The 25,796-nt window shown below is 42.1% G+C and overlaps 1 protein-coding gene across 14 annotated transcripts in view; it reads right to left on the bottom strand.

The window, feature by feature from the left end:
* Positions 1 to 25,796, bottom strand: part of LOC106582400 (R3H domain-containing protein 1) — a 67,602-nt gene that overhangs the window by 40,867 nt on the left and 939 nt on the right. Inside the window, exon 1 of one of the 14 annotated variants that reach the window (XM_014165477.2) lies at positions 753 to 1,040. The exons of 12 other annotated variants lie outside the window; for them this stretch is intronic. The gene's annotated coding sequence lies outside the window, so the exon portion shown is untranslated. Of the gene's footprint in view, positions 1 to 188; positions 210 to 752; positions 1,041 to 25,796 lie in introns of those variants that run through there. One more of the 14 variants, XM_014165479.2, reaches the window with a different exon arrangement.

Here is a 25,796-nt window from a genome sequence, read left to right as displayed (position 1 = left end):
GTAGAAGCTTACGCCTACCAGTGTAATAATATTCAGAGTTGAAAAGATCCGCAGAATCCGCGCCCCATTAGACACAACAATCTTTCCAGTGCAACAAAAAAAAGCCACTGTCACAAATTGACAATGCCAGTGAACGATGGTGCACAATTTGAATAGACATTGAAGGAGAGAGATGGAACCTGTCTTACTGTTGTATGCATTTCACTCCTGGTCCAAGCATGGCACAGCAAGTAAGGATTCAGCGCGAGGGACTGAGCAGCTTGGTCCAAGCACCGTGGTGCTATTCAGGACACATCAAAAGATTGAGTAGGGGGCCAAGCGTACCACTTTCTTCCCCCTGCCTCCCTCCCACTCTCCCTCTCACCTAGGGAAATAAGCCCTTTGGCAAAGAAACATCGCAGCAGCACAAATAACATTTTCAACTGAGAAGTTAAAATGTTACTACGGCCAAAGATAACCTTGGTGCCGAAAATGACAAAGATCCAGGCTGCCAATCGTATCCCTCCTTTGTAAACACTAAGCTTGTGAACTTCTAGAAAAGCTGCGGCATATCTCCGGGAAACTTTGCTCTCAAACCGCAAAACGGTGAACACTACAGCAACGTTCAGTCTCACATTTATTTGTCCATGTATAAGACGAGAGAAACGGAGGCAAAACCCACTTACACAGAGAGTGCTCATTCATTGGACATTGTTCTGGTAGGTACTTACACCCCTTGAGCGAAGTGTGCAGACAACATAACACTCACTCACCTGCCACATTGTAGCCTCCATTATTTCCATTGGTCAGGGGTTTAGTTTCCATAGTACCAGAGGCTGCATTGGCTGTGAATGTTGCCGGTCGGAGAAAGGTCCCCGAGACAGCCCCCTCTCTTTCTTCCCTGCTCTCACACACACTCGCTCTGTCTCTCTCTGCAGAGCTAGCTCACTCTGTCTGCCTGTGTCTGCCTTTCTCTCTGCTCTGCAGCACTCGCTGTCTGCACCAGGCTGTCTAAGTGCCAGAACCCATGGTTGGATTGTGGCTCTCGCTCCGAGGCCTCGGAGACAGCGCCAAATCAACGGCTGGGCTGTGTGACGTCAGAGCCGGGCTCAGCCACTCAGATGGCTTGGCTGGGCTCGCGGCACGTCACTGGCTATATTGCACTCTTCATTAGCTATACAGCCGGATGCCGCAACGTCAAGTGGAGCCGTGGGAGGTTTATGTACCTCACCCATCCCTCCCCCCCATCAATAACCAACACTCTCCCCCCAAAATCACACCCCACCCCGAGTGTGTGTGGGAGTTTGTGTAAAGGTGAGTGTCGAAAAGGTGGGGATATGTTGGGCCACAGCAGCCGAATACTGTGGCGGTAGAGAGAGGTAAAGAAAGCTGAGATAATTCTGCCTTACAGGTGTATTTGATTGATTGACTGTAGTAGTCAATCAATTAAGCAAGAGCAACTGAACATCTCATTTGAAAGGTTTTGGCCCGTCTCTTCCTTTCTCCAAGTCTCTTAGTGAACAAAAAAATAATAATAAATCCACAGAGATTGTTACTGCAAGACAAACACAAAAAGAGTTGATTATTCACAATTCATCAAGGACTGCTTGGCCTAATCAACTCTATTGGACAAGATACAGATGCTCAGTGATCTGAATATGTAAACAAGAAAAGGTCTGAGCACTGCTTATGCACACCATTCCTCATATATATTTCATGGTATGAAAACCAACAATGTCATAATCTTACTACTGTACTCCACAAACAGGCTTCTTAGAGTGAGAAAAACACAACCCAACAATAGCTTCTCCTTCCTAAACAGCTCATTAAAATCTGGGTGGTATTAAAATAAACAGCATTTCTCTCAAGGATAGGGAACATGAAACAGAAAGCTAAATCCTTTCTCCCTCTGCCATTGATCTTTGTGGGGTCCTCACAAGCCCCTCGAGCAAACGCACAGACACCTAAAAAAAATAAAAATAATAACATCCGACAATTACAGCAGACGTGTGTGCGGCACCCTGCCTCTGCTGTAAACAAATGTGATTCTCACACCTTGAGAATTCTAGTTTTAAACATGGAATTAATGAGCCCTTCCTCCATCCTCCCTAAATCTATAAACAGATCCCTGACAAGAAACCATCAGGAGTCAGTGTGTTCATTACATTTGTTTACATTATTTTGCAACGACATGGGGAGTTGAGCGCAAAAGAGATGGTGTTTGGCAATAACACGGGCTTTGAATGCCTCAGTAATATCCAGATGATTGGAGGGAGAGAGAGAGGGAAGAGACAGAAAAAAATATATAACCAGGCGTTTGTTTTTGCAAGCCTTTCCCCTGAAACCGTATTGTTGAATTAGCCCTGGCATGCTCGAGTCTTAGATTAACACCTATCCCTGGGCTTCCCTGGTGATATTAATATTTGATGATAGCTCCTTAAACGACTTCAATTGCAAGATCACAAACCTTCCCTATGCTGCAGGAAATAAAAGTATTTGGCTATGGCTTAAAACGATCATCCTGAAAGTTAAGAGGCTGTATACTGTATATCATTAGACTTTACACCATAATGCCTGAAACCTGTATGGACAAACCTAAATTCTGAGAAAAATAATGACATAAGGTCCCACTCATTGAATTGGTCGTAGAGCATCACACCATTGAGGTGCAAAGTCTCACTGTCACCTCTGCGTGTGCATGTGGAGGTGTGACAGAGGTGATGGGAGGCGGGGCTGAGTGATAGGTCTGGTGGGGAGAACTACAACACACACACCCACCATGTTGCGTTGGTGAAGCAAACAACTAGGCAGAAAGGTGCTGGTGCCCTCTTTCTCAGCATTCCACACCTGACTAGATCTGTCATCAAAATACCTCTGGAAGATTAAACCCACCCGGTGCACTACACACCCCTGGCGAATAAGGCTTTTGGTGTTGCCGTCGTAACTGGGGAATATTCACTCATACTAATTAATTTTATGCATTGCAAAGCAAGCAGGGGAGGAAATGGATTCAGATTAGCACTGATTTAGTTCAAACTCCCAAGTGTGGTAGTGGAGACGCAGCATTTACAAGGAGCACCCAAACCATGCGTGACTAACGCTAGTAGTGCAACACATCCTGCTTTCAATTTAACAGGAGGAACATACGTGTATATGAACCAAATACGGCCTTCACTTGGGTTGTGTCTGACAACGTTACTAGAAGTCAAATCTTTGCTTTCAACGTTCTTGTTTCCTCAATTGCTCTCAAACCTCCTTGTGGGAGGGAAACCAGGTTTGAGAAAGCAAGGATTTGACGCCGGGCGGCTAGTAACCGTTTTCAGACAGCCCTGGAGAGAGAAATCAACAAGGCATCATGCTGATGGTGACAGTAAGTGGAGGAGAAGACAAATGCCATAATCCCAACCCGCCATCTAATTGCCCTGGACTGCGTCAGTCCCCAAAGAAAACGATCCCCCCTCTCGGTTATTAAATTAGAACGAACATATGTCACGGCAACTCTGTTGGAAAATTATAACCCTATAAAATCGACCATGAATCATAAAAAGTAGTGTCACTGCACTGCTAATTCCAGAGGCTCGGAGAGTCGATCGCAACATTCCACCGTACCTCAAAATAATGAACGGTGGACACTACACCCCCTCAAACAGTGGTTCATCAACATTCTAGAATCACAAGGAACTAACTGGCTGGAAAAATGCGAGTCGTTTTTGACACTGGGTCGCTGATAATGGCCAATCATGACGCTTCCTGCAACCGACCTGTCAACTCTATTCCCCAAGATCAGCTGGGTGTTTTGACCCAGTGGAAAACAAAATAATATTATCAGATGTCAGGCACAAGTCAATGATTGGACCTTGAACAACAACTTGAAGCGTCAAACACTTCAAAGGGTTATTGAGTCACGTTTTTTCTTTGACGGCTGTTCCCAGGCAAAATAGGTTGCATTGCTCTGCAGTGATTTACAATGGTAAAAGGAGCATGCATGCATGCCTTTCCCCAGTCAGACAAGAGTCAGATGCCAACGGCAGAGTTTTAAGCAACTGGTGGGTCTAATCCTGAATGGTGATTGGTTAAAACCGCATTAATCTATTAGATCTGCTATATTACATTGCGCCCCACATAGACATGCTGGCCATTATTCTGTATACCATAACAGTGAAAATCCCAATCAGAAAGAGCGTAAGGATCCCATTGCAGAGACTGGATCAAAATCTAAAATCACATATTAAAAAGTATGAGTTCTGGAAATGGGTAGGTTCTTCTAAGCAATAAATACACTTAGTGCCTTGGCAGGGCCAAATGCGCTGGCTCAGCTTGGGAAAGAGAGAAATGGAGAGGCAGATCTAACCATGTTGTCACACCCACTACTCCCTCGGTCTCCTTGCAGAGATTTTGAGATTGAGCCATTAACAGATGGTATAATTCTCGATACAAAGCTGTGAAATCAAAACAGTTTATCATTTGACTCCATCCAGAAACATTTAATGAGGACTGAGAATACCAGCAAACTATATTCCTGCGTGCCTTCTGTAATTTTATAGGCAGTTTTCAGGTTTATTCTGCCCACGCAATCAAATTAAATTATATTTGTCATATGCTTTGTAAACAGGTGTAGACTAAGAGTGAAATGAGAGAACAACGCAGAGGGAAAGAATTCGAAAATATGGAATAAATGCACAAATCAGTAATAACTTGGCTATATACACGGGGTACTAGTAACGAGTTGATGTGCAAGGGAACGCGGTAAAAGAGGTAGACATGTGCATATAGGTAGGGATAAAGTGACTAGGCAACAGGATAGATAATAAATAGTAGCAGCAGCATATGTGAGGAGTCAAAAGAGTCAGCGCAAAAAGGGTCAATGCAGATGGTTAACTATTGAACTAACAGCTACCCGGACTAACTATTTAGCAGTCTTGCAGCTTGGAGGTAGAAGCTGTTCAGTGTCCTGTTAGTTACAGACTTGGTGCATCGGTACCGCTTGCAGTGCAGTAACAGAGAGAACACTTGCAGTGCAGTAACAGAGAGTCTACAACTTATGGCCTTCCTCCGACACCGCCTGGTATAGAGGTCCTGGATGGCAGGGAGCTCGCTCCGCCCCTGGGCCCTACCCTCTGTAAGCAGTTGCCATACCAAGCGGTGAAGCAGCCAGTCAAGATGATCTCAATGGTGCAGCTGTAGAACTTAGAGGATTTAAGTGCCCATGCCGAATCATTTCAGCGTCCTGACTGGAAAGAAGCGTTGTCGTGCTTTCTTAACGACTGTGTTGGGGTGTATGGACCAGGGTTGGGGGGGTTCCAAATTTTTATAGTCACCGTTCTTCGCTCGTTCCAGGATTTATGGTATTACCGGCTTAGTACACAAGGGGGCGCAAAAAAACCTAAAAGGACTATTGCGTATCTGTTACCAGAATGCGAACAAAATTAACACGTGATAGCAGCCTCCGTGGAAATGTGCCATCTAAATATGCTAACGAGCTCAAACAAAAATAAACGAATGAACAAAGTTGACACATACTTGTCTGCTCTGATTCAGCAAGTGTACACGGTCTGTCTGGAGTCACTAAGGCAACGGGCCTGCCTGCTCTGCTCAGAATGAAAACGGAGAGGAGAAAAAAAGGCAAGGAAATCAAAAGAGCGTGGCAGCTGCACAAATAACTCATCCAAAAGGGCTTTGACTTCTCAAACACAGCAGAAAGTTTACACAATATGATGCCCTGTCACCTTATTCATTCAGTAACTTACTTAGATAACTAGCAAGTTAAACTTAGGGGTTGCGTTAATGCATAATTCTTCATTTATACGCAGGAAAAAAATATGTTGCTGCGTTTTCTAAACGCAGAGCTAAAAAGCTTCTTATTGTAATTTCTGCTCTGCATCAGACTAATTTTGTGCTTCAGATGCACTTCACGAGGATGAGAATTCACAAATTAGTATTTATCAGCAGACAGAGCTCTGACTGGTGTAGCTTTTTCTCCTGTTCTTTTTTCTTGGTGTGGGAGGCCTATTTTCTCCGGTAAAATTCAAGATCAACTTTAAGCAAAACATAGGGACATGTAGCCAGCTACATTCTTTCTATCATAAAGCATAACTATGATGGCCATGAATTGTTTTTGAAAAAAAATGCTGTGCTTTTTCATTGTTAGCTCGTTTACTTGTGTGGCTAACAGCCAAATAGCGTTGCAATTTTCGGTGAAAGAAAACCATAGTTGCACATCCTTGATCACTCAATTGAGGCAAAAAAATAAATAAAAAAAACACTGTTTACTTTCAATATAAAACACGACCCCTGTCAATACACAGCTGGACTCACCTGCTCACGCTGTCACCCGCTGTGTCATTTACAAACAAACACTTGACTGGCTCAACTGTTCTGGGGAACTACGGTAAGCTTCATCATGTAAAATAATGTGACAGGTTAAATGAAGAACGTGATCCATTTTATCTCCTAACATACTGCGCAAGTTAACCGCACGCATTTACTTAGAAAGTAGCTACAAATTGAAAACAAAAATTCTGAAGACTATCCAGTTGCCATTTCCAAACCCCCCAGTACACGGTATACCAACCAAACCTAGTGTGGACCATTCTAATTCCTTAGTGATGTGGACACCGAGGAACTTGATGCTCTCAACCCGCTCCACTACAGCCCTGTCGATTGGGGCCCTCCGTTTCCTGTAGTCCACGATCAGCTCCTTTGTCTTGCTTGAGGAAAAGGTTGTTGTCCTGGCACCACACTGCCAGGTCACTGACCTGCCTATAGGCTGTCTTATTGTCGTCAGTGATAAGGCCAACCGCTGATGTATCTATCGTCAGTGGCAGCCATGCAGTCGTGGGTGAACAGGGAGTACAAGGAGGGGACTAAGTACGCACCCCTGAGGGGCCCTCATGTTGAGGGTCAGCGTGGCGGATGTGTTGTTGCTTACCCTCACCACCAGGGGACAGTCCGTTAGGGAGTCCAGCATCCATTTGTAGAGGGAGGTGTTTAGTCCCAGGGTCCTTCGCTTAGTGATGAGCTTGGAGGACACTATGGTGTTGAACGCTGAGCTATAATAAATGAACAGCTTTCTCACATAGGTGCTTCTCTTGTCCAGGTGGGGAAGGGCAGAGTGGAGTGCAATAGAGATTGCGTCATCTGTAGATCTGTTGGGGGGGGTATGCGAATTGGAGTGGGTCCACGGTGTCTGGGATGGGATGATGTTGATGTGAGCCATGACCAGCCTTTCAACAACAACAAAAATTCAAAGCATTAAATGGCTACAGATGTGAGTGCTATGGGGCAATAGTCATTTAGACAGGTTACCTTGGCGTTCTTGGGCACAGGGTCTATGGGGTTATGCTTGAAACATGAAGGTATTATAAACTGGGTAAGGGAGAGGTTGAAAATATCAGTGTAGACACTTGCCATGGTCAGCGCTAGTGATGTGACAATTTCTTAAATGTTTAAACTGCCGTTTATCGGTTCTGTTAAAACGATAAAATGTTATAAAATTCCACATCAATTCCTTTTGCATGCTATGGCCGCTAGGGGGCAATGAAGTTCTACCTCAGTCATACAGCAGGTGGCACCTGAAATCCGCTTGAGGCAGGTGACGTTATGTCCAGAAGACAACCGCTAATTCACGTTGACTCATGTTTCTTTCATTTGTTATGTGCATTAGCGACTCACAACAAAAATGTACCTAGCCATGTGATCACAGTTGTTCTCCCTACATTCTCTTTTCCCTTTGTTGTGGCTCACTCAATTTCGATGCGACCGCTCCCCACACACACGCTGCACACCACTCCCCACACACACACACACACACACACACACACACACACACACACACACACACACACACACTAGGCCTAAAGACATGATTGCCTATAAAAACATAACTAAATCAAAAAAACTTTATAACGAATTCAAAATGGACTGGTTGATTAAAGTAGGGAAATGTGTTCCAACTACAAGCTGCAGTTCCGGAATAATAAAGGAGTTGTCTTGTTTAGTCTTTTTTCTTCTTCTTCTAACTGCTACAGTGTGCCATTTAAATTTAGGTTACAACCCCCCCAAACCTAGGCAAGTTCCAGAATGAAATACACAAAAAAATGTATTAAGCCAAATTGCTACTTTGTTTCCATGTATAACAAAAGCCTGCCCACCAAGTTTAAACTCACAAATCAAACACAGAGCAAAAGAAAGCACATGCCAAATGTGGGTATCTACTGGTTAAAAAAGGGAAGATTTTTGCTCTCTAATGCTGTACTGTTGGTCTCAACTCCAGTTGTAAAGGGAATAACACCCTGTTGAAATGGGAGTAAACAGTGATATTGACGAGAAAGACGCATCTGTTTCCGTAGTGCGAGTCATGGCTCAAAATGGCGCTTGCAAAACTTCATTCAGCAAATTACCTCAACTCAAGTAGGCCATTGACAATGGCTGCATATCAACTGCAATAATTTCTGTAACCAACGTTTTTTCCCAATTTAACAGCAATGACTTGCTTTATATCCGTGGCAAATAATTTCAACGATTAATATCCCCTCTTACAGCATTGTTGCGCTAGGTAGGCCTATTTGTAAAAATTATAATTATTTTTTTTTAAATGTATCCCTTTATGATAGATGATGATCGGGACCTGTTAGTGGTAGTTTTGTGATAATTGCATATTAAGGACTTGATTTCTTTTAAATGTTAACATTCACACCCCTAGTCAGCGCATGGTCTGAGTACAAGTCCTGGTTATCCATCTGACCATGTGAATGTTAACCTATTTAAAAAGGTCTCGCTCTCCATAGCCGATGTGTGTGAGATTAGTCATCCAGAACAGCTAGTGCTCTCATGCATGGTTCAGTTTTGTTTGCCTCAAACCTCCCTCAGATGTGGATGTGGAGGTTTAGGAGTTCATGAAAAGGAGGCCAGGAACTGCATCAGGGGACAGGGTGCCCTAATCTTCCTATAAAAAGAAGCCTTGACCACAGAATCTGAAGGGACAACTTATCGACTAATAAACACAGGCAGGCTTTTCAGCGCCACGGTTGTCAGGCACACACTCTGGATTTCTGAGTATCAATTTCCACATTTGGAAAATACTGTTTCCCAGAAAAAGAGAGAGTGAGATCCTGAATAAGTGGCAGTCAGTCGCAATTCGCACACAACAGCCACCACATTCTGCAAACCCCCACAAAGCCACCACATTCTGTAACCCCCCCCCCCCACACACAAAGCTGTAACAAAGGATATCAAAGTGGCACCGTCACTCATGTCATTCTAGCACTATAGCTGGGAAAAGAGAAAAATCTGTCAAATAATTATAGCTTGTCCTACAATTTCACTCTGCTGTTGTCTTTTTTGTTCTTTCACATGCAAAAACAAAGTCCCCGGCATTCAGCTTGGAAACACCTGGCACAGGGCTTGTGAGACAACACTTCCAAAGCGCTCAACCAATTCATTTGCATAATAAAAAAAGCGTAATGGCAGCGATTACTAATTAAGACTCGACTTGCAATTTGCTCTCAGGAAAGAGGGAGAAAAAAAATGAGAGAAAGAGAGGTGACAAATGCATTTATTTACATTTTTCCCCAAGGACATACTGATTCATGCACATTCTAGGAAGGCAAAAAAAAAAAGTCCTAATGAGGTCCCTTGGGGTGTAGGGAGAGCCTTCTCTTTCTCTCCTTTCTCCTTTCCCTCTGTGTTGGGGAACGTGTTCCATCCTCATTAGAGCAGAGGCAGGAAACGGGGCTGCACAGACTCTGGGTTCGGCATGTGTCACTGAGATGGGAGGACATTTTGGGGGGGGGTTAACGTTAGCTAGCGCTAGTCGGCTGTACCTGCGCCAGAACTCAGGTATTTATCATCCTATAGCTAGTTCAATATTTTTTTTAAATGCTTTAAATGGTGAGCAAACGTTTTACTTCACTCATTTTCTCATGGCTTTATCATGTCTCTCTGCAGCAGACATACAGTGAGCAATATATTTGTTACATCAAATCGCAATATCAAATCACAATACATACAGTGAACAATATAAAACACAACAATGAGATTTTACTGAGTTACAGTTCCTTATAAGCAAATCAATCAATTTAATTACATGTATTAGGCCCTAATCTATGGATTTCACAACTGGGAAACTGTTGGTCACAGATACCTAAAAATACATTTAAAAAAGGATCAGAAACAAGTCCGTATCTGGTGTGAGCACCATTTGCCTCTTGCATCTCGACACCTTCGCATAGAGTTGATCAGGCTGTTGATTGTGGCCTGTGGTCCCAATCCATGGCGGGAACTGAAACCCGTAGTCTTACACGTAGATGCAGATCAACCCAAACATGCTCAATGGGTGACGTGGCTGGTGAATATGCAAGCCATGAAAGAACTGGGACATTTTCAGCTTCCAGGAATTGTGTACAGATCCTTGAGACATGGGGCCATTCATAATGCTGAAACATGAGGTGATGGCAGCGGATGAATGGCACGACAATGGGCCTTAGGATCTCATCACAGTATCTCTGTGCATTCAAATTGACATCAATAACATGCAATTGTGTTCGTTGTCCGTAGCTTATGCTATAACCTCACTGCCACCATGGAGCACTTGGTTCCCAACAATGACATCAGCAAACCGCTCGCCGATACGATGCCATCTGCACGGTACAGTTGAAACAGTGAAGAGCACACTTCTCCAGCGTGCCACTGGCCATCGAAGGTGAGCATTTGCCCACTGATGTCAGTTACGACGCCAAACTGCCATCAGGTCAAGACCTTGGTGAGGACGACGAGCACGCAGATGAGCTTCCCTGAGACGGTTTCTGACAGCAGAAATTATTTTGTTGTGCAAACCCACAGTTTTATCAACTGTCCAGGTGGCTGGTCTCAGACGATCCCGCAGGTGAAAAAGCCAGATGTGGAGGTCCTGGGCTGGCTTGGTTACACGTGGTCAGCAGTTGTGAGGCCGGTTGGAAGTACTGCCAAATTATTTAAAAACGACACTGGAGGCAGCTTATGATAGAGAAATTAACATTAAATTCTGGCAACAGCTCTGGTGGACATTCCTGCAGTCAGCATGTCAATTGCAATCTCCCTCAAAGCTTGAGACATCTGTGGCATAGCGTGGTGTGACAAAACAGCACATTTTAGAGTGGCCTTTCATTGTCCCCCGCACAAGTTACACCTGTGTAATGATCAGGCTGTTTAATCAGCTTCTTGATATGTCACACCTGTCAGGTGGAAGGATTCTCTTGGCAGAGAAACCCTCACTAACAGGGATGTCAACAAATTTGTGCACAAAATGAGAGAAATAAGCTTTTTGTGCATATGGAACATTTCAGGGATCTTATATTTCTGCTCATGAAACATGGGACTAACAATTTACATGTTGAGTTCATATTTTGTTCAGTACAGAGTCGCAACACAATATCGTATTGGCACCTAAGTATCGTGATAATGTCGTATTATGAGGTCCATGGCAATTTTCAGCCCTATCAACATCGGCAACTGCAAAGTTGTAGATTGCATTAAAACAATGAAAATGTGTTCGTAAAACATAGATCTGTGGTGGCTTCCGATGGCAAACAACCGTGAACCTCAAATGATGACCCCCTGTACACTATATCTATTGATCTGAAGATCACCGTTTCCCCCGGGCTTTTTAATAGGACACCGTGTTTCTTAGCAACCGATAACATTACATCGTTGGTGTTTTTTCTTCCCCCAAGCCGGAGTAACAAAATGAATATGCGACTCCAGACAGTTTCCCCAGCCCAGACTTCATAAACAAACACGGCATAGTAATGCTGGAAGTGACAGGTCACTGCTCACATTTATTGATTCCCAGAGCGGCAGGCAGGCAGGCGTACGATGCAGCACACACCCAGACTGGCATCTTCCCACACACGGAGCAGAGCATCGTCAGCCTCCTCTTCAGTTGTTTAAGGTGATCGTCTCCGTGCAACCCCCCCCCCTCAAAGTGATTGACCTTTTCTATTGCACAGGTATATGCAGAGCAGCTTAGTATCCACTACAGGGAAAGGGCAACAGTGTTTGTAGAGCGATATTAAACCCCCTATAGGGACCAGAGAGACAGCGTTTCCCCTCGCTCTCCCTCTATCCGCAAATCTCTACGAGAAAAATTGCTAGGAGAGAAGAAACTAATTAGAAGCACATGGGAGAGATCGGTAGCAATTAGAGGGGAGCTCGTCAGCTGTGAACCCCCTACCTGCAACAGTGGCTCTGTAGCTCCGCGCTGCACAGGAGCACAGATGACAGGGTGAGCTTTCTGCAAAATTGCTGCCCTGTCTGCCCCCCCCCCCACCCCACCCACCCACCCACCCCGCTCTCCCTCTATCTATTGGCGTGAAGAATATGCAGGAGTAGGGGCTGCCGCAGAAAATCTCTGTGGGGGGCCTGGGAGAGAGAGAGAGCAGGGTTTCGCCAGGCATATATTCTAATTAGGTCAACCCTCATCCTAATGGTCGACCTCTACCTTGATTTGACAGAGCCTGATGCTGGTGGACCCCCACCTGGATGGCAGACTGCAGGGAGGGAGGGAACATTGGAGGGAAAGGTATCATTGAAGCCCAGGCGAAGGACAGACCAGACGTCAACCCTGAACACTCAGTTCTTTTATGTTATGGGTTGTACTCGCTTTCAGGGAACTGAATGTAATAGAAATACCTAACACTGTCCAAGAGATGCCCTCATGCTGTGGAGAATGATATAAACCCCCAGCCAACCATCCTAGGTTATTCCTTAATATTGTGGAAATTTAATTGGCTCTGTGACCCTTTTCTGATGACGGATGACTCATGATTCAGAGCGCATTCATACGACGTAAAAGACTGATGGGGGTGAGGGTGTAATGGTTTTAAAGCCAGCACTTGGGTCACTGTATAGGCGACTAGATAAAACTGCTGTCTGCCTGCCTCAAAAGGAAAAACTCCAACAAATCTTGTGTCAGGTATTTCACATTGGGACAACAAAGTTCGGAGATAGCATGGAGCCTGAAAGATTCTCATGTTTCAGACAATTTTCAGAGCACATTTCTTTTACAGATTTTATTTGCCCCATTCATATATCTTATGGCATGAATACATTTTTGTTCTCTTTTCTTGTTACACACGTCATTCATTGCATGTTTTCATTGCATGTTTTCTGGCAATCAGATTTGTTCCAAAACTTACTTAAATTTGAATGTTGAAAGGAGATTTAATCGAAAAGATATCCCTCAGCTCTCAACAATGCACCAGTTCCCCTGGGATCGAACAACTAGGAAGAGAAGCAATGCCAAGCAAATGTACATTTATATTTTAGTCATTTAGCAGACGCTCTTATCCAGAGCAACTTACAATTAGCGGATTCATCTTAACCTGTTTAGGATAGGGGGCAGTATTTACACGGACGGATAAAAAAAACGTACCCGATTTAATCTGGTTATTACTCCTGCCCAGAAACTAGAATATGCATATAATTGTTTGATTTGGATAGAAAACACCCTAAAGTTTCTAAAACTGTTTGAATGGTGTCTGTGAGTATAACAGAACTCATATGGCAGGCCAAAACCTGAGAAGATTCTAAACAGGAAGTGTCCTCTCTGACCATTTCTTGGCCTTCTATAGCCTCTTTATCGAAAACAGAGGATCTCTGCTGTAACGTGACATTTTCTAAGACTCCCATAGGCTCTCAGAAGGCTCCAGAACATTGAATGATGACTCTGCAGTCCCTGGCTGAAAAACAGTAGCGCATTTGGATAGTGGTCGATCTGAGAACAATGAAACGGGTGCGCGCGTGCACGTGAAAAGTCCATTTTCAGTCTTTGAACGAAAACAACGTCGCCCGGTCGGAATATTATCGCTATTTTATGAGAAAAATAGCATAAAAATTGATTTTAAACAGCGTTTGACATGCTTCGAAGTACGGTAATGGAATATTTTGACATTTTTTGTCACGATATGCGCCGGCGCGTCACCCTTCGGATAGTGTCTTGAACGCAAGAACAAACGCAGCTATTTGTTATAACTATTGATTATTTGGAACCAAACCAACATTTGTTGTTGAAGTAGAAGTCCTGGGAGTGCATTCTGACGAAGAACAGCAAAGGTAATCCAATTTTTCTTATAGTAAATCTGAGTTTGATGAGTGCCAAACTTGGTGGGTGTCAAAATAGCTAGCCATGATGGCCGGGCTATCTACTCAGAATATTACAAAATGTGCCTTCACCGAAAAGCTATTTTAAAATCGGACATAGCGATTGCATAAAGGAGTTCTGTATCTGTATCTATAATTCTTAAAATAATTATGTTTTTTGTGAACGTTTATCGTGAGTAATTTAGTAAATTCACCGAAGTGTTCGGTGGGTATGCTAGTTCTGAACGTCACATGCTAATGTAAAAAGCTGGTTTTTGATATAAATATGAACTTGATTGAACAAAACATGTATTGTATAACATAATGTCCTAGGAGTGTCATCTGATGAAGATCATCAAAGGTTAGTGCTGCATTTAGCTGTGGTTTTGGTTTTTGTGACATTATATGCTAGCTTGAAAAACGGGTGTGTGATTATTTCTGGCTGGGTACTCTCCTGACATAATCTAATGTTTTTCTTTTTTGAAATCGGACAGTGGTTAGATAAAGGAGAGTCTTGTCTTTAAAATGGTGTAAAATAGTCAAATGTTTGAAAAATGGAAGTTTTGGGATTTGAGGAATTTGTAATTCGTGCCACGCCCTATCATTGGATATTGGAGCGGTGTTCCGCTAGCGGAACATCTAGATGTAAGAGGTTATTAACCTGTTGGGGCTAGGGGGCAGTATTTTCACGGCTGGATAAAAAAACGTACCCGATTTAATCTAGTTACTAATCCTACCCAGTAACTAGAATATGCATATACTTATTATATATGGATAGAAAACACCCTAAAGTTTCTAAAACTGTTTGAATGGTGTCTGTGAGTATAACAGAACTCATTTGGCAGGCAAAACCCTGAGACATTTTCTGACAGGAAGTGGATACCTGATGTGTTGAATTACCTTTAAGCCTATGCCATTGAAACACACAGGGGTTGATTAATGTTTTGGCACTTCCTATTGCTTCCACTAGATGTCACCAGCCTTTACAAAGTGTTTTGAGTCTTTTACTGTGAGATCTGACCGAACAAGAGCCATGGAACGGTGATGGCCGGTTAGACTCTGGCGCGCGAGTTCATGTTGGGTACCCTCGTTCCAATACGTTATAAAAGAGAATGCATTCGTCCACCTTGAATATTATTCATGTTCTGGTTAAAAAAAGGCACTAATGATTTATGCTATACAACGTTTGACATGTTTGAACGAACGTAAATATATTTTTTCCCCTCGTTCATGACGAGAAGTCCGGCTGGCTTAGATCATGTGCTAACAACACGGAGCTTTTTGGATATAAATGATGAGCTTTTTTGAACAAAACTACATTCGTTATGGACCTGGGAATCCTGGAAGTGACATCTGATGAAGAGAATCAAAGGTAATGGATTATTTACATAGTATTTTCGATTTTAGATCTCTCCAACATGGCCGTTTGTCTGTATAGCAAAGCATATTTTTCTGGGCGCAGTGCTCAGATTATTGCAAAGTGTGATTTCCCAGTAAGGTTATTTTTAAATCTGGCAAGTTGATTGCGTTCAAGAGATGTAAATCTATAATTCTTTAAATGACAATATAATATTTTACCAATGTTTTCTAATTTTAATTATTTAATTTGTGATGCTGACTTGACTGCCGGTTATTGGAGGGAAACGATTTCCTCAACATCAATGCCATAGTAAAACGCTGTTTTTGCATATAAATATGAACTTGATAGAACTAAAAATGCATGCATTGTCTAACATAATGTCCTATGAGTGTCATCTGATGGAGATTGTAAAAGGTTAGTGCATCATTTTAGCTGGTTTTATGGTTTTGGTGACGCCTGGCTTTGACAAAACATTACACACAGCTATTGTCAATGTACTCTCCTAACATAATCTAACTTTATGCTTTCGCCGTAAAACCTTTTTGAAATCGGACAACGTGGTTAGATTAAGGAGATGTTTATCTTTCAAAGGGTGTAAGATAGTTGTATGTTTGAAAACTTTGAATTTTGACATTTATTTGGTTTCAAATTTGCCGCTCTTGAAATGCACCTGCTGTTGATAGGGTGCACCACGGGTGGCACGCTAGCGTCCCACATAGCCCCAAGAAGTTAAGATAGCCAGGTGGGACAACCACATATCACAGGCATAGAAAGTAATAACGTAGCTCAATAATTTAGCCATCAGTAGAGTCAGAGCGAGAAGAGGGGGATTGGGTGGGGGTCAAGCGCCAGTGCTGGTTAAGTGGGAGGGTTCAGATTGTCGCGTCGCGTCTATTCAAATCTGGTATTGGAACTAATAATTTGGCAAAGAGTAACTCAAGTTTTCTTTAATTAATGCAAACACGTGTATGGTAAATAAGTTGTTCATATATATATATATATATATATATATATATATATATATATATCGCTGTGACACCACGCAGGGCAGACAGAGAAGAGAACGCCACATCCTATTGTTCTCTCTTATATACTCTGACAGAGATAGTTCCCGCTCAATGCTGGCCTGTCAGAGGGAGGAGGAGCGTGGTTTAAACTTGCTCCTCCTATCGTCGGCGTGCAGGCTGGTCCCAGCCTCGTGACGCACTTCCTGTCGCCGGTTGTAGTTCTTGTCTTCAGCAGTTGACTTATCCGTAGTTTATATACTTAATAATGTAGCATAGCTTCCCCGGTATATTATATAGGTTATGCAAACAAATATCCAGTTTATATATTATATATATATATATATATATCCATTCATCACCACAAAACCTGTTTGCCTCGTTGTTCCTGTAATACCACTTATTCACGCATTTCAAAACAGGTTTAGGTTGTTTTCACATACAGCCCCCTTTAAAAGAACCAATCTCAAATGCTCTTTAAAGTAAACTCTGGGGTAAAAACAAAGCAAAATAACGTTGTATTCACACTGCCCTTGCATTTGAATAAGGACTCAACGGTTTTGCCAGTTCACTTCACCTATTTTGTGGTCTGAGTCCTCTTTGCATTCACATTGCTATGTTTAGAAAGGAACCAAAACATTTTTCTAACATTCAATCTAAGTACTCTGGGTTTTTACAAAGTGCAGGACAAGCCATTCCATCAGAATTTGTTGTAAGACAGCTAGATATACTTACTTTCATTTTGCAAGCTAATAGATTGCATTTATTTAAAATATGACATTGTAATCAGAAGATACTACTAACATGTAAATATTATTGGTAACAGAAAAAAAAAAGAATAACTCTAGATTAAATAATGCTGTAATCGAAAGTTGTACAACCAATGCAGGCTACTGCCCCTTTAAGAGCTAGAATTGATTTTATACCCTGTTGTGGCATCTTCTCACACTATTCAAATCCTAGGGCTGGGCGGTATACCATATTTTACTATACCAGTACTGATGCACACACCATTTTGGGTTTTTACTTTACCTTCTATAACGGTACTTCAATGTTCGATTTGTTAAATGGGAAACGCAACTCCGGCGCGTATAATGTCAGTTTTTATAGTTTACTCGTTTGCGTCGAGTCATCTCTCCCTCATGCCGCTAACCACACCAAGCTCTGCCCCTCACTCAAGGACAGAGCAGTTGCTCGAGTCAAGAGCACTTTCTTGCCGTCCACTCCACATAGTCAGATGGGTGCGACAACGTTGGCGGCATGCTGCTTTCCACAAGCGTTCTATAATTACACAAACAAAGTATCTTAAAGTCTGCAAATGACTGTTTGCTAGTTTGACTTTCCTTATCAAGGTGTTGCTAAAATAATTTGTGTTAGTCGCTAATGCTAAATCACTAGTTAGTACATTTAGCAAGCTAGCTGGCTAAGAGTCAAAGCAAAATGTTGCAAGTTAACTTCTTAAAGTATAGGGGGCAGTATTTTCACGGCCGGAAAAAAAACATACCCAAATTAAACTGGTTACTACTCTGGCCCAGAAACTAGAATATGCATATTATTAGTAGATTTGGATAGAAAACACTCTGAAGTTTCTAAAACTGTTTGAATGGTGTCTGAGTATAACAGAACTCATATGGCAGGCAAAAACCTGAGAAAAAGTCAACCAGGAAGTGGGAGATCTGAGAATTGTAGTTCTTTCTAATCCCTATCGAAACTACAGTGTCTGTGAGATCACGTAACACTTCCTAAGGCTCCATTGGCTGTCAAAAGCCTTCAGAAAGTTCTCTCATCGGTCTCCTGTTACTGGGCAGATAATAGGTGCTCAGTCAATGAGTGGACTGCCTGGGGACAAAGGGATTGGTAATGCGCGATCCCGCCGTTCCTTCTTTTTCTTCTTGAATGAATATGATATTGTCCGGTTGGAATATTATTGCATTTTTACGTAAAAAAATACCATAAAGATTGATTTTAAACAACGTTTGACATGCTTCTAAGAATGGTAATGGAACATTGACTTTTCGTCTCTGGTACCGCGCTCGCGCGTTATGCCTTTGGATAGTGCTCTGTACGCACGAACAAAACGGAGGTATTTGGACATAAATATGGATTATTTCTAACAAAAACAACATTTCTTGTGGAAGTAGCAGTCCTGGGAGTGCATTCTGACGAAGATCAGCAAAGGTAAGAGAATATTCATAATACTAATTCTGAGTTTAGGTGACCCCAGAACTTGGCGGGTGTCTGTATAGCTTGCTTTGATGGCGAGCTATGTACTCAGAATATTGAAAAAAAATGTGCTTTCGCCGAAAAGCTATTTTAAATCTGACACAGCGGTTCCATAAAGGAGTACTGTATCTATAATTCTTAAAATAATTATGTATTTTGTCATCGTTTATGATGAGTATTTTTGTAAATTGATGTGCACATTCATCGGATGTTTTGGTGGGAATACATTTTCTGAACATCACGCGCCAATGTAAAATGCTGTTTTCGGATATAAATATTTACTTAATCGAACAAAAAACATACATGTATTGTGTAACATGATGTCCTAGGAGTGTTATCTGATGAAGATCAAAGGTTAGTGCCTCATTTAGCTGTGTTTTGGGTTTTTGTGACATCCATTTTCCAAGCAAGGATGTCTGTGTGGTTATTTTTGTCTATGTACTCTCCTAACATAATCTAATGTTTTGCTTTCGCTGTAAAGCCTTTTTGAAATCAGACAATGTGGTTACATTAAGGAGAAGTGTATCTTTAAAATGGTGTAAAATAGTTGTATTTTTAAGAAATTGAAATGATATTTTTGCTGTTTTGTATTTCACGCCATGCTATTATTTCACTGGCTGTTGAATAGTGTGGGACGGTGACGTCCCACCTTGCCCAGAGAAGTTAAATAATACTGCCTGGTACCGGTGCTGGTATAGGCCTCGATAAGCATGTTTGTCCAACGGTATCTTATCAGAGAGGAATAGGTGAAGCATGAATATGTTAGCTAGCTAGCTACATGAAATATGAAAACATGTAATTAGATTACGGTCATTCACAATGTGGTCAATAAAAATGCAGGTTGTATTAAAAAAAATAAAAGGATACAGTATGGTAAACATTAGGGCCGGGGCGATAACAGTATCGCAATACTCGCTAGTACCATGGCAAGGAAACAAAACGGATTTAACTTCTATAGCAAAACAGCTCTAATGTTGGAAAAAAACCTTGTCATCCAGAGTCACATGCATCTATTTTCCAAGCTAGAACAAAGTATTTTACATACAGCAGGTTTTTAAAAGGACCTAAGAGTTGTCTGCTTCGGGTTTTCATTTTTGCCATGGAAAAAAATATGGTATATACACTGGTATCGTCACAGCCCTACTAAACATCCTGTATGTGTGTATGTATTTTAAGTGGGGCAACGATACATTATTGCTGTGTTTGCAAACGCGAGCCGTGCAAAGCCCAGCAGTTACTCAGGTGAGAGCTTCCTGGGCCTAATGAAGACTGACGTTCGTTTCTGTTTCTCCTTCCCCGGGAGCCCATATATACACATATATATATATATATATATCACTATTCCCTATGGCACTCTATTCCCTATCTAGTGCACTACTTTTGACCAGGCACCATAGGGGTCTGGTCAAATCTAATGCACTTAATAGGGAGCCATTTGGGAAGCGAGCAACCCATGCATCACATCAGCTCCATTAATATCTCCCAGACAGATACAGACGAGAGAAAAAGATACCATTGCCAAACAATACTGAGGCTGAGATAAGCTGTAATGCGATTAGACAGTCTGACAACCCTGGACTTGAGAACATTACAGTCGGGGACGTAGTCATTCTGGAGAGAGAAACAAAAGATGAGACCGAGGCATGATACTAGACGAGTGGTTCTTTCTCCATTCAGCGTTTATTTTTTTTACCCTGACGGATAATCGTGTCTCTAGGAGCTATAAGGCAAGGCAAAGTCCGGACCTCATGGCACACAGCAGTGGCTGCTCAGCGCTGCTAAGTCACTTCAGTTGCAACCAGAGGACCGACCGACAATCGCACTTGTTTGAACGCCTTGTCTCAGCGGAGTACCTTGAAAATGGGCTTAATGTCCTTGAGTAAATGGGTGTCCTGATGCATCAGTGTATGTCCTAACCCTCAGACACAGGCAGAAACAGTTCAGGGCAATTCAACAGTATAACAGTGCCAGTCAGATTTTTCACTTTCAAATGCATGTAAAACAAAAACCAATGATTGCAAAGTTAAACAAGCCATATAACTATTCACAAGGACCACTTTTAACAATTTCCACAGACATTTTTACAAAACACATTTACTTCAAGAACAGTGCAAATTAGGGTGTGAACATTTAAACATTGGGATCGTTAACGTTTAGAAATAAATCCCTAACCAAATAGATACGTGCACTGTGAAGAAAAACGATCAGAAATCTACCACTAACAGCCCAATGACTATTACCAAAATTATTGTGTTATGATATTGTCCATATCACCCAGCCCTATCAACCTTAACAATCAAATAAACAGCTGATGAATCTATTAGCCTATAGAGCACATATTGCAAACAATTAAACTCGAACTAAAAACTCAACACGTTTTGGAATTCCTGTGTATCCTTGAGAATCGCGAATCAATAGCCCTAACCAAAAACTGCCCACGTTTTTTTCTGCAAACCTGCACATCTTCTCTCTATTGTGACACAAAGTGAGAGGGTTTATGGCAGGGGAAACAGTGTTGCAGTAGTCTGTGACAAGTGAACCTGGGAGCTGTGTGTTCACATTGCCCTAAAAAGACAACCGGACTGTGGAATTCAAGAGAACCAAACTCAGACCCTCTCGTTTGGTTCGAGGGCTGAAATCCTTTGGTGTTCACAAACCACAAAACATTTTGCCAACCACATTGAGTTCACAAAAACGGTCTGAAAGGGACCACGTGTGATTAGTATAAAGGGATTTTTTTTTGTATTTTTTTTTTTTTAACATAGTGAGGGAAAAAGTATGATCCCCTGCTGATTTTGTACGTTTGCCCACTGACAAAGAAATGATCAGTCTATAATTTTAATGGTAGGTTTATTTGAACAGTGAGAGACAGAATAACAAAAAATCCAGAAAAACCCATGTCAAAAATGTTGTGAATTGATTTGCATTTTAAATGAGGGAAATACGTTTTTTGAACCCCCTCTCAATCAGAAAGATTTCTGGCTCCCAGGTGTCTTTTATACAGGTAACGAGCTGAGATTAGGAGCACACTCTTAAAGGGAGTGCTCCTAATCTCAGTTTGTTACCTGTATAAAAGACACCTGTCCACAGAAGCAATCAATGAGATTTCAAACTCTCCACCATGGCCAAGACCAAAGAGCGCTCCAAGGATGTCAGGGACAAGATTGTAGACCTACACAAGGCTGGAATGGGCTACAAGATCATCGCCAAGCAGCTTGGTGAGAAGGTGACAACAGTTGGTGCGATAATTCGCAAATGGAAGAAACACAAAAGAACTGTCAATCTCCCTCAGCCTGGGGCTCCATGCAAGATCTCACTTCGTGGAGTTGCATGATCATGAGAACGGTGAGGAATCAGCCCAGAACTACATGGGAGGATCTTGTCAATGATCTCAAGGCAGCTGGGACCATAGTCACCAAGAAAACAATTGGCAACACACTACGCCGTGAAGGACTGAAATCCTGCAGCGCCCGCAAGGTCCCCCTGCTCAAGAAAGCACATATACATGCCCGTCTGAAGTTTGCCAATGAACATTGAATGATTCAGAGGACAACTGGGTGAAAGTGTTGTGGTCAGATGAGACCAAAATGGAGCTCTTTGGCATCAACTCAACTTGCCGTGTTTGGAGGAGGAGGAATGCTGCCTGTGACCCCAAGAACACCATCCCCACCGTCAAACATGGAGGTGGAAACATTATGCTTTGGGGGTGTTTTTCTGCTAAGGGGACAGGACAACTTCACCGCATCAAAGGGACGATGGACGGGGCCATATACCGTCAAATCTTGGGTGAGAACCTCCTTCCCTCAGCCAGGGCATTGAAAATGGGTCGTGGATGGGGATTCCAGAATGACAATGACCCAAAACACACGGCCAAGGCAACAAAGGAGTGGCTCAAGAAGAAGCACATTAAGGTCCTGGAGTGGCCTAGCCAGTCTCCAGACCTTAGTCCCATAGAAAATCTGTGGAGGGAGCTGAAGGTTCGAGTTGCCAAACGTCAGCCTCGAAACCTTAATGATTTGGAAAAGATCTGCAAAGAGGAGTGGGACAAAATCCCTCCTGAGATGTGTGCAAACCTGGTGGCCAACTACAAGAAACGTCTGACCTCTGTGATTGCCAACAAGGGTTTTGCCACCAAGTACTAAGTCATGTTTTGCAGAGGGGTCAAATACTTATTTCCCTCAATAAAATGCAAATAATTTTATAACATTTCACATGCATTTTTCTCTATTTTTTTTGTTTGTTATTCTGTCTCACTGTTCAAATAAACCTACCATTAAAATGATAGACTGATCATTTCTTTGTCAGTGGGCAAACGTACAAAATCAGCAGGGTATCAAATACTTTTCCCCCTCACTGTATACCTAATGCACCAATGCTGTAACGTTACGAGGAGATACGCATTTTTCTAATTATCTACCACCGATATAAAGCACTCCGCACATCGTCATTAACAGTTCGAAAAATGAGTGAGAGCAGCAAAGTCCTGTATGACAATACTTTAATGAGTCAAATGAGACGGTGATTAAATTCTAACTTTGCGAGGTGGAATAAAGCTAGTGGCAACAGTGCAATAAGGGACAGAGTGAGAATCACAGCGCTGATTACAAAAATGATTGCAGTTGATATACTGCAATTGTCAATGGTAGAGGATGTCGGCGTCAATAGGATATCTAAAACCAGAAGACTACAAGATGCCATGTCCAAAAAAAACATGCCGGCCCTGATGAAGCAATTGTGGAATGATTGCTTGGCAAGTGCAAAGCCCGAGCTCTCAAACACCATACGTAGCTTGAACGTCTATGAACACGTTGTCACAAATCACCAATGATCCATCACATTGATGAGAAGTGGGACATGAAGTACGTACTGAGAACATGGAGGCACACAACAGAACATAAAACGGCACTGATACCATCGTTGCTGAGTGGGGGATAGCAGTAAGGTAAGCGCGGTTACCACAGTCAAAATTGGCTGTGTATTCATTAATTTAAGGTTAGGCATAAGGTTAGCATTGTGGTTAAGGTTAGGATTAAGGACAAGGTTTGGTTTAAATCACATAAGAGAAATTGTAGAAATAGGTAGGGTTTATGACCTAGTGACAACGGGTATGTAGGTAGCCAGGACTGCGGCAGATTGAACTGCATTGCCCCCTAGCGGTCATATGCTGAACAACATTGAACTCGTCTTTTTTTTTTAAAGTTTAAACAATAAAAGGCTGTTTAAATGTTGACAAATGTAAATTTGTCACATCCCTAGGGCAAATGGAAAGTTTGGTAAAATAATTACGTTTTGTGCTTTTTCTGCTGTAATTCGGTTACCAAACTTTGCATCGGCACAGTTCAAGTGAATGTGTTTTTGTCATTCACTCTGTTACAGTGGAATTGCCCTTCAGCAGTTTGACAGTCTGTGTAGCTACCATGACAAACCCCACATGTAGCTATTATGAACCACTCAAAGGCAGACAGGTGTCTTAACATTGAGGTGCCGCTGGGCAACCCTAAAGAAAACTAGCCAATATTGTGGTTTTGAAATGTGCAGTAGTTGCAGGGCTGGGAGGAGAGGAAGATCTTCCCCCAGGTGATGAACTATTTATTGCTTTGGAGGATGTGCTGTTATCCATCTTGTGGGATATCAGTCAGTGAGGCACAATAGAGAAACCATTTTCTTCGCCATTACACCTCACCTCTTCCTTCACCATGTGAATTTCCACCACAATCTTTTAATAAAAGACAACTGTGTAGAAGGTAGACAACATACAATATTGTGTGTAGACCTGTGACACAGGAAATAACCTGTCTTGCTGTCAATCTATGAGCAACTTCTGTTCACGGTAGCCTTTTAAGGCATCCAAAATAAATTTAAAAAGACAAATACCATGGATTTGGCCTAAATATAGAACATGACCTGCAAACCATTGAGCAGATAGTCCAACTAATGTTCATGTGTGGACATAGGATACACTACATTTCCAGTTGCAAGAGGGGAAATCCAACAATTGCAAAAGTTCTTAAAGTACTCAGCGGCACATCATACATTTGGTAACCAATCCTATAAAATCACAAGTTTGCAGGCATATGTCCAGGCAAATATCATAAACTAGGAAGAGGTCAATGATTATCAATGCCTGTGACTATGAACTCTTCTCCTGCCAATGTATGATTAGGTCATATTTGTTTTCCCATTGTAGAATTACCAGGTACCCTACATTGGTCAATCACCTACAATGAAATATTGATACAAAAAAAATACTATGCTTGATTGTTTGGAAACGGGTGTTTAGTGCTAGGCTGGTACAAAATTCCGAATGACCGCCAGTAGCTATTTACGGGGTACGTTTCAGGATGCGAGTCAGCCAGAAGTAGGCCTAAATCTCTTCATTCTATTTCCAAAGTTGGAGGAACACCACAGAAGTTAAACGTCATTGTCACTTTACTGTAGTGACAAAGATGTAACTAACTACTGCACATGGATATTGTAGCCAGATAGGTTAACTAGTTAATGATAGTTCGGCTAGCACTGCAAGCTCTCCAAACATGAAAGTTGACATTCATCGCATTACAAAAATCGAACATCACCGGTAACTTACGTAGTTAAGGTTACTTTCAAACAGCAACAACTTGTTCCATATGAACTAATGTCAGTTACCGGTTAGCAACTGGACCAGGTCACATAACTACCTCGACTGTCTTAGTAATAGAGCGTAACGTTATATTATTACACGTAACTAGCTAGCTAACTTGTAGTTCGGACTTTGTGCATTGACACTAGCTACGAACGAAGCTAATTGGTGGCTAGCAAGTAATGGCAGGCCTCACATGGTACGTTAGCATATACTCCCTAACAAGACACTTCTGTAAAAAGACCTAACCAACCGACTCAGTTACAAATGTTAGTTACCAGTTTACGGTTGATTTAAAACAAAAATGACGAGCTAGTTCTGTCAGCACGACACGTGATTACAAAAAGATTGTCAGGAAGAATCCCTTGTTTTTATGCGACTGGTTAGCTAGGTAGCTACTTTCAGTTAGGCCAAAGCTTCGTCAACACATTGCCTTCCTCGCCATTGGACGCCGTTTAGTTAACTGCTAGCAAGCTAAACTTAGCTGCGCAAATTA

The sequence above is a fragment of the Salmo salar genome, chromosome ssa21, assembly GCF_905237065.1.
Source record: "Salmo salar chromosome ssa21, Ssal_v3.1, whole genome shotgun sequence".
Classification (NCBI taxonomy): domain Eukaryota; kingdom Metazoa; phylum Chordata; class Actinopteri; order Salmoniformes; family Salmonidae; genus Salmo; species Salmo salar.
This window is presented reverse-complemented; position numbering and strand designations above follow the sequence as displayed.